Here is a 10276-nt window from a genome sequence, read left to right on the forward strand (position 1 = left end):
GTAATCCCAGCTACTCAGGAGGCTGAGGCAGGAGAATTGCCTGAACCCAGGAGGCGGAGGTTGCGGTGAGCCGAGATTGCACCATTGCACTCCAGCCTGGGTAACAAGAGCGAAACTCCATCTCAAAAAAAAAAAAAAAAAAAAAAAAGTGAAAATATGTGGTTTTTTTTTTTTCTTATTTTTATAATTTCTGAAATAAAGTTCTAATGTCAATTCATTGTATTCCATGTCTCCATCATAGGTTTTGGGTTGTAAATCCTCATAACATATGCAACACATTTTGTGTGTTTTTATAGAACTCTGAAATCCACTATACCCAATACTTTCTATGTATTTGCCAAATTAATCATACAGTCCTTAATTTATCCTTTTTCCTAATTTCCAAAAAGTTGCTTATTTTCAAAGTAGTTAAAAAAAAAGCAAGTGCATTCTTCAACTTACAATTTGCCCAAACACTTATTTTATGCTAGCTCCAACATACCAAAATTTAGGCATTAAAGTATTTTAAAAGATATCATAAAATTAGAAGAGCTATTTTTTGTCTATAATACATAACAACTAATAATAAATGTAACATCACTCAAGCAACATTAAGTTATGCCACAATATTACTTATATATTATTGGCAATTATATTATTGACATAGATTCAAATATATTATGAACTTTGAAAGACTGAGGACACTGATTTTTTTTTTCACAGCATTTTTAGGCATGTATTAAGTGAAACATATACTTGCTTAAAATTATCTTCATGAACAATTTTCACAAAACCAATGGAGGAGATAAGGACAGTTTTTTGACCTGTGTAAGACATAAAGATCAACTTAATGAGCGAACCTATCAGTTTGATTCATAACTATGGAATTCAGATAAAGAAAAATAACTCCATTGTCTCTTCTATATTTGAATGATTGTGTTGGCAACAATCAGAGTATGTAAAGTTCATGAGAAATTTTCTAATTTCTAGATAAAGATTAAACAATTTTTAAAGCCTTTTAAAATAGTTCATAATGTGTCAGTTTGTGCCATTTAACATTTGCAAACAATATGTTTTATGTAAAAGAAGTCATAAGGAAGTGACAAAATATGGAAACTTTCTGTTGTTTGTGGCTTGAGCTTAATAAGAACGAGATTGCATAAGTGCTTGTTTAACTTTCAGAAAACTTGTCAGTCTTTTGCAATGTGGCTGAGCCATTTTACATTTTCAGGTTCTCCAAGTCCTCTCTCCAGCATTTGGTGACATTGTTACATTTCACTTCAGCTATTCTGATATTTGATAACTATTATTTGATCATGCTTTTTCATATGTAATGAGCATTATTTTATATACTTGTTTAACATCTGTATATTCTATTCATTCAAATGTTGACTCATGTCTTTTGCTGAATTTTTCATTGGGTTGTTTATATTTTTCTGGTTAATTTTGAGAGTTATTCATAGAGTCTAAATGCAGATCCTACATAGGATATGTTGTTTGCAAATATTTTCTCCCAAACTGTGTACAAACATGTCTTTTCATCCTCTTCATAGGATATTTTCAGAACAAAAATTCCAGTTTTTGTTTGTGTCTTAATTTTGAGGAGGAGCAGTTCATAAAGTTTTAAATTAGTATTATTAATTTTTAAGCTTGTGAGCACAAATTGTGAGTTTTATTTAACTGCAAGTGATGTAACCTATGTAACACATTTTTTTCTCATCCATGTTTTTCAACTGCTAACATTACCTTTACAGAGACAAACTTTGTAAAATATGCCTGATTGTTAATTTATTAACTCTATCTGTCAAGTGATAATATTCTATAGCAGCCTTTGAAATAATGTTTTGAGACTTTATTTACAACCATTGAACACAGACGGTTCTGTAAAACTGACAAGTAATTACAGGCCCCTTAAACTCAAAACATACATATATTTTAAAATTTCAATAGTTTGTTTTCTTCAAAAGTAATTTTCTACTGCTTTTTGATAAAAAAATATAAAAAAGATATCATTTATAGTTTTAAAAACCTATATTTAAACTAAATCAAATTTTTCTACGATTATACCTCTTTCCAAAAAGTTAAAAAAAAATCACAGAATAATGTGATGTTGAACCAAAGACTCTCACCACAATAACAGCATTTTACTTTTAAGAAATTTTGTGCATGTTGTATATTTCCTTTTTAACCTTTCATGCTAGATTTCAACTATGTGTATCCTATGTAAACACACTGGATTAATCCTAGTCATTCATATTTATGCAATAGACTGCCTTATACATGACCAGTTACCATGTTAACTATAATACTTTAATTGCAAAAATAACAAAAGGCAAACTTTATGAAAGCTTAAAAAATGCTTGCAATAAAAGACAACCAACACTTCACTAATTTTCAGTAAAAATTACCTCTTCCTCCTACCTTTCCCCTGCTTCGAATGGTACCATTTATTGCATGTTAATATACAAAGATATTTCTAGCACGTCTACTTAAGTTAGCCTCTTACATGGCCGCTTTCTTTTCTGATACACAGACATTATCAAAAGCCACCGAGATTAGACTCCTAGTTTCAGATTTTTTGTTCCTTTTTATGTTCCTCTAGAATAATTTTACTCAGAAAAGGATAACTTGAAAAACTTAAGGAACCAGAAGAAAATGATGTAACACAGCAACTTGAAACTTGTAGCATTCAAAAACTGTAAATATAATAGGCCCCTTGAACCTGCCACTTTGGACAAAAAGTCAGAATAACTTTCTGAACATAAATGTAAAAATAAAGCCCTTTTATTAATAGTAGGAAAACTCCTAAACTTTCAGTAACAACATATTAAATCTTCATGATAATACACAGCCAAAAGTATTAGAAAATCACTGCCAGATATTCTGATGCACTATCCTGAAAATATGTCTGATACATACCATTAAAATATATAACAAAGAAACAAAGTATGGCATTTATTTCACAGAGAGAAAAGATAGTTTCATCACACAAACAGATTTGCAGATTTCGGCTTTGATTAAGTTCTAGAGTTTCATTTTAATCCCTAGAAAAACAAGATTCACCCTTCAAATAAGGAAGTCTCTATACACAATCCATTATTAATACTCTTTGTGCTCTTGAAATGTAAAATATTTAGAAATTTTAAATTCTAGAAATTTTCACTAGTTAACCTATTTGGCTTCAGCATATTCTAAATTTCCTTTCAAGAATCACATTAATATTTTCAGTTCATCTGTCCAATATGGATGGAGCAACTCTACTTCTTTTTCTTCTTCTTTGGTGGTTCATCCTCGAAACTGCCATCTGTGCTAGTGCTGCTGCTATTGGAAGAGCTGGAATCAGAGTCTGAATCTGGGGAGGAGGAAGAGTTGTGGAGGAGGCTGAGGATGAGGAACCAGAAGAGCTTTCATCAGCATCACTGTCCTCTGAGGAGGAGGATGTAGCTGTTTCTTCACTCTCCGATGAAGAATCACTGGCTGAACTGTCACTGCTACTGCTACTGCAACGAGTTATACTCTAAGACCTTTTTTCTTGGTTTTTCTTTCTACATTGGTTTCTCCAATGCTGATAAACATAAGGAAGGAAAAAACTTTGTTTTAATAATAATCTCTTTTCTTTTAAACCTTTCTTTAGTTCTGCTATCTTTGAGACCTATATAGGCATTTTCCTTTTCCCGTGCATTCATAAGTCCAATGTCCAAATTCCAAGTATTTCTGACATTGTACGTGTTGCTTATTTGCTTCATTATGCTTGTCTCTGGGCTATGAACTGAAGCATGGGAATCACCATTATAGGGAAAACATTTTTAAAAATAATACTTTTGCTGTCAACTCAGAACTTTTAACCTTCACTTGGATCTTAGGGAGGAGAGTTTCTGGTAAAATGTCCAGATTTCGGTTAAAACTTTAGAAGAGAATCACTCTAGAAATAAGAGCATCTAGAAACAGAAAAGCCACATAAAATCTGAACCATCTCAATCTATGACTACATTAAGATAATAGACCCATATTCTAAGTATGTGTGAGGAAATAAAATCACCAAAAACTCTAAATTCATTATACATCATGTTCATTTTCCATAAAACAAGACCAGATGACTTAAGCAAAATAAAATAAAAGAAAAAAAAAAAAAAACGCTACCACAGATGACACTGATATTGCAGTGACAAGACATAAATGTTAAAATAACAAATATTGATTAATAAATTCATTAAAAATAATAATAATAAAAAATTATTTTTCCTAAATTACTAGAGTCTATAAAAAGGTAGAAATGGGCATAGGCTCCTAGAAAGGTGCTGAACATCATTAATCATTAGAAAAATGTAAATTACTCAAACAGAAGAGTTCCCTTATTCCCTTCGCAGGGCGTGCAACAGGCGTATGGCTTGCTTCTTGGGTGCCCCACTGCTCAAACCCCTATGGGGAGCATGCAGATGGACAGGTGCAGAGGCCATGGAGAGTGCTTTTGGGCTCTGGCCACATGGCAGAGTCTAGGACTCCCAAAGCCCAGAAAGTCTACTGAGCTTCTGCTTAATTGCAAGGACAAGGGGCCAGTGTGACAGCCTGAGTTGTTGCCCAGTGTGTTGGAAGAATCAGATCACATGTGGGCTGGAAGTTGAGTGTAAAGTTTTATTGAGTGGTGGAGGTGGCTCTCAGCAAGATGGATGGGGAGCCAGAAAGGGGTATGGAGTGGGAAAGTGGTCTTCCTCTGGAGTTGGGCTGCCCAGTGGTTGGACTCTTCTCCAACCACCACCAGCCAAACTCCTGTCTGCATCTACATCATTTCACTGACCTGCCAGCATCTGTGCTTGTCTGCTGATGTGTTCCTCTTGACGTCCAGTCATTTGTGTCTGTGTCTGCTTAAGGTCTCAGGTTTATATGGGCACAGGATCGGGGGTGTGACAGGCCAGAGTGGTCTTGGAAAATGTAACATTTTGGCATGAAAACAGGAGTGCCTGTGCTCTATTAGGTTCGTGGTCACAGGCCCAAGGGTAGAACCCTTGCCAGGGACCCTGGCATGATAATTATAGTCCTTCGAGTCTTTCTCTTGGGTTATTCAAGAATTCTGAAGATGAGGTAGAAAGGGAGTGTCAACCAGATTCACAGCAATTGTGGACAGGACATAAAAAGTGTAATTTAAATGATCAGAGACCATTAGTAATCTATAAAACACAGTAGAGATGGTTGTACATGAAAAATGCTAATTCAAATTTTGCCAGATCTTGTTATGCTTTCTAATGCATAACTCCAGGGACCTCTCTAAAGCTGATGTTGTTTCAAGTATATTTAGAAGTTCTCATAAACTTCTCTCAAAGGTTTAAAGATCATTTTGTTCTACCAGGATGCAAACACTAGCTATACAGAGTTCAACTGGACAGTCCACAGTGGCAGAGGGAAATGAGGAATTCTCATTTAAAAAAAAAAAGCTCAGGCTGATGCACATAATAATGATAATAACAATATCAATAAACAGTTGTAATAGCTACAATAATGTAATAGCAATAGCAAGAAGAAGGATGAGAAGAAGAGAGAAGAGAAGAAAATAGAAATGTGTCTTCTATATTAGGCATACTGCTAAGCCTTTACATTAATTACCTCCTGTTATTCTCCATAATAAACTTACAGGAGGATAAATATTCATATCTATTGTTAGTGGATCAAAACTGGAAGCTTAGAAAAATTTACTTATTTGCTTGAGGTCCTACATGTAGTCAATTGTATACTTGACATTTGAACTGATGCTTATTTGCTATCATAATCCACTTATTTAGAACATTTTTCCTAATTTTGTATCATACACAATGAACAGTTTCCCAAATCGTAGCTATTTATTCATACAATTTTAATGCCAATATTCATAGAGTTTTAGGGATAATAACTTTCTTTATGGCATGAAAACTACTACTTCTCCAACAATTAGTTTTCTTCTGAAGCTACATTTTAAAACATTTTTGTAAGTTTGACAAACTATTGAGGACTTGTGAGTTATAGCAGAGAAAGTCAATGTTTCTCTGTTTTCTCTCTTTCATTATCATGCTATTAGAATCCTTGATTTAAGTTATTTTTCTGGGAAGCAGATAAGAAGATGGAATTATTCATGCAAAAAAATATTGAGGTGAAGAGCCTGTGAAGAATGAAGTGGAGAGAGATCATGAGAAGGCTGAGAGAGGCTTCAATTGGGGATTCAGAATGATAATTAGGAAATGAGAAAGGGAGGGAAGGAAGAGCTTCAGAGTACAGTTCAGCGGTAAAAAACTTATCGGAGTGATCAAAAATGTCTGTTAGAAGCCAGTCACTGTGACTCACGCCTGTAATCCTAGCATTTTGGGAGGCCAAGGCAGGTGGATCCCTTGAGGCCAGAGGTTCTAGAACAGCTTGGCCAATGTGGTGAAATCTTGTCTCTGTTAAAAATACAAAAAAAAAAGGAAAGAAAGAAAACAAATTAGCTAGACAAGGTGGCACATACCTATAATTTCAGCTACTCAGGAGGCTGAGGCAGGAAGATTGGGGTTGAGGTTGCAGTGAGCCGAGATCTCACCACTGTACTCCAGCTTGGGCGACAGGATCGTAATGCAGTTTCAGAAAAAAAAAAGGATATCTGTTAGAGAAATTGGCAGGAATGGCTGCCTAAAGTTCGTATAACTAACTCAGTTGTCTTTGAATCTAGGTATGTTTATATATTACTAAGATTAAGTTGTTGAGATATGCTGTGAAATTATGTGCTCAATACTTATCCTTACCCTTTAACTTCCTCCTCCGTCTTTAAGTTGGACCACATTTACGGTAGCAAGCCAGCTTGATTGATGCTTGGGGGAGTGAATAAAGAGGATAAAAAGAGCCAGAGTCCCTGGATAACTTCCAGAAGTGTCATCACACCAGCCCAGTTAGAGGCAAAAAAGAAATGTCTAAACTCATTTTTTAAATGTTATTATAGAACTCTTTACACACACAGATGTATTTCAACCTTAACTAATAAGCCTAATCATATTTAGAGAAGAATTATGATTTTGCTGAGGCAGTAATGCTTAAGGTAGACCAGAAAAGGAGATTTTTAAAAGTAACTTAGTCTGTACGAAAATACTATCACAACACAAATATGTTTCAGCAGTGGCCTGGATGTTGCTGTTTAAATGGAAAGAAAAATAAATTTAAGTACTTTGTCAAAACGAAACCAATAGGATTTGCTGACATGATGAAAGAGAAGAAAAATTAATGAAGGGTCCAAGATCTTGAAATTGTTGATTGGGTGAATGATGATACCATTAAACCAAACACAAAGCATGGAGATGTATCAGGACTATTGGGAAGAAAATGATGAGTTTCGTTTTTGTTGAATTAGATTGAATTGCTGATGAAAACATTTAAACTTGGTTGCCCCATGTAAGGAGAAGATTGAATCTGCTCAGCAAGTGAAACAGATTCTTTATGAGCATAATATCTTTTCCTTTAAAACTTTCCTAAACCATTAGGGGAAGTTGTGCATATAAAATAAAGTCATAATACAGTATTTAGGCTTCCCATTTGCAATGGATGATTTTTTGTTTTGTTTTGTTTTTGTTTTACATTTACCACATATGGAAAGTATCTTTGGGTAGTAAAATGACATTTTGTGTATTCTGTACATTTTCTGGTTTAACTATTATAAATCAAGTGTTAGAGTAAAAGCATGACATTCTTTCTTTCATATTATATCTGTATCCAGAGAGACCTAATTCCTTTATACCTTCTTCTCATCTGCTTACCTGTTACAAATGTAGGGAAAATTCTAGGTAAGGCAAAAATTCTATGTTTTCTCTTATTTATTCTTACTTTTAAAATAATCTATTATAAAATAGTTTAAAAATTAAAAAGAATTAATTTTCATCAAATATTATGAATGCTTTTGGTCTAAAAATCAATTTGCATTTTATATTACAAAAACAACGTTTGCTTTTTTTTTACATTTTGATTTTATATGACAGAGCTGTGAGATGTGTGATGGTAAATCGGAGTTGCCTGATAATAAATCTTAGCGTGATTTCAGTTTATATTTATAGACGTAAAATTTTCCACTAATTAAAAGATGATATCGAGCACCTGTATTCATTATTTAACTTCCTTCATTTTAGTCATTGTCATTTTTTCATCTTTGTAGTTGTTACTGTTGTTGTGATTTTTACTCCAGGTGGAATTAAATAGGAGTAGATACAACATGTCTTTTGGTGATTGATATAGGAATTTCCTGACAGCTCAGAACATATTTAGTAATTACTCCATTCAGACTTGAATATTGCATTATCTCAAACTGCCTGGAATGAAAACTATTTATCTAACTTGCTGCAAGAAGTTCATCTTCACCTTAAAGTGATCACTTTTCTTCCTAAATTGCATTATCTAATAGTAAAAGTCCAGGGGCCCGTCATCTATGGTCTTTTTCTATTCTGTTCATTTTCATTATCTTTGGCCATTGAATAGCTGAAAGGGAAGGTAGGCAATGTTTTGTGCCTGCACTGTTTATCTGACTGTCTGTCAGTGCAATAGAGATTTAGGTTGTGTAATTTGATACAAAAGTGCAAGACAAGTTAAGCAATAGGATTTCAGAGTGCCTCAACCAAAGTTATACCCGTCCTAACAATTAAATTCTTCAAGACACATTTAATTATGAAGGAAAGACAGTAAAAAAAAAATTCTACAATCCAAAGAAATTGGTTTCCAACTTTACTCTGCTGAATCTTCAATAACCAAATCAGCTGTATATATTTATCAGGTTAATAAAATAGACACATTGGGAGTACATATTATTCTTTGTACTATAGATGACATTAATGTTTAAAGTAAATTCATCTTAAAAACCTTAAAGAACTTTTAAGAAACTTTATTTTAGTGTTTAGGAATCCAAATATTGTAAATTTTTATGTAGGTGAATAAGATTAAGGCCTAACAAATTTAATTTGTTGATGTATTTTAATTTACCCATATGTTCTTATATTGTAATAAATTATTTGCTCATTAAATATTTCTTCTTTAAATTGTCAGTAGAATACTTAGTAACTTTTTAAGTTTTACATTTATTATATATTCTCAAGCTGCCATTTCTATTATAAAATTTCTTTGTTCTTGGGAGTATAATATATGATTCAAGTAAGAGTTTTCCTTAAGTTTAAAAAAATATGATTAACTATAAAAATATATTGACTTGTACCCATCGAAACAGGATATAAATATTAAATGAGATATATATTTCCTCAATAATAACATAAACATAAAAACACACATTGTATAGTAATATAAAATGTTTCATAAATCTTTTTAACTTCATGAACTCCAAATTTTTAAACATTTCTTTTATCTTCTCCTTCAATCATGATTTATCTACAGCACCTTTTTATGTTCAGAATGCCAAGGCACACAGGTATCCCCAGAGGCTGCAAAAGCGGCCTTTTCAACTACAACTTCTAGAAAGAAATACCAAATTGCTGACCCTTTAATCTTAGCCCAGTGAGATCCATGTTAGACTTCTGGCTACTAGAATTGTAGGTTGATAAATCTGTGTTGTTTTAAGCATTTTTTATAGTAAATTACTTTCGCTATAAATGGCAAAGAGGAGACAGTCACTGAAGGATAAAATAGAAGGAAATTTCAGGTAGAGGAATTAAGATATAAAGGGCCTTAATATGTACAAATGACTTGAACTGGATCAAATGTTTTGTAAATGTGCAACTGTTTTAAAAGAGAAATTTTATTTTTAAAATTTCCAATGACAAAACAAGTTTTTATGAATGTTTTAGAGTTTTTACTATGAAGATTTCCCTGAGATTTTATTCTCTTTTATTGGCCTCATTTATATATTTACTCATTTATTCAAAAATATAGGTATTTTACAAATAAAGATATAGATATCACAAATTTGATTTATAAAATTTACTATGTTTCCTCTGCTAGACAATATTTTGAAAAACAGGTATTTCTATCTTTTTTTTGTGGTATATGCAATTGTGACTTCTCTCTTCTCTCTCTTTTTTTTTTCTTTGTGATGATAATTTTTTATTATACTTTAAGTTCTGGGATACATGTGCCGAACATGTAGGTTTGCTACATAGGTATATACATCTGCCATAGTTGTTTTCTGCACCCATCAACCCATTATTTACATTAGGTATTTCTCCTGATGCTATCCCTCCCCTAGCCCTCCACCTCACAACAAGCCATGGTGTCTGATGTTCCCCTCCCTGTGTCCATGTGTTCTCATTGTTCAACTTCCACTATGAGTGAGAACATGCAGTGTTTGGGTTTCTGTTCTTGTGTTAGTTTGCTG

The 10276-nt window shown here is 33.0% G+C and overlaps 1 pseudogene; it reads right to left on the reverse strand.

Annotated features, from left to right (window-relative positions):
• Positions 1-3236: 3236 nt before the first annotated feature.
• Positions 3237-3769, reverse strand: LOC105722422 (zinc finger CCHC domain-containing protein 10-like; annotated as a pseudogene).
• Positions 3770-10276: the final 6507 nt, after the last annotated feature.

Source organism: Aotus nancymaae, unplaced genomic scaffold (genome assembly GCF_030222135.1).
Source record: "Aotus nancymaae isolate 86718 unplaced genomic scaffold, 86718_ANA_hifiasm-v0.15.2.pri h1tg000014l, whole genome shotgun sequence".
Taxonomy (NCBI): domain Eukaryota; kingdom Metazoa; phylum Chordata; class Mammalia; order Primates; family Aotidae; genus Aotus; species Aotus nancymaae.